This window comes from Penaeus chinensis, chromosome 11 (genome assembly GCF_019202785.1).
Source record: "Penaeus chinensis breed Huanghai No. 1 chromosome 11, ASM1920278v2, whole genome shotgun sequence".
NCBI lineage: Eukaryota > Metazoa > Arthropoda > Malacostraca > Decapoda > Penaeidae > Penaeus > Penaeus chinensis.
In genome coordinates, this window is record NC_061829.1 from 21,884,086 (window position 1) to 21,884,381 (window position 296).

Sequence of the window (296 nt, forward strand, 5' to 3'; positions counted from 1 at the left end):
GAATCGGCAAATCGCACCCTTCCCCCCTTTCATCCCGATCCCCCCCCCCCACTCCCCCGGCCCTCACCCAGCAGATCTACATCGTCGTCCATCCCACACCCTCAGTCGACCCCCTCTCCCCCTCCTCCGAACTCCCTCTCACCCCCCCCCCCTTCCCCTTAACCTCGCTTCCCGCCCATCTACACCCGATAAATATCTCCGGGCCGCCGCTGCCGCCGCTGCCGCCGCTGCTGGGACCAGTGGGGGTTTCCGATCCTCCGTCCTGTCATTAGCCGCAATGAACAACGGGATCAAAG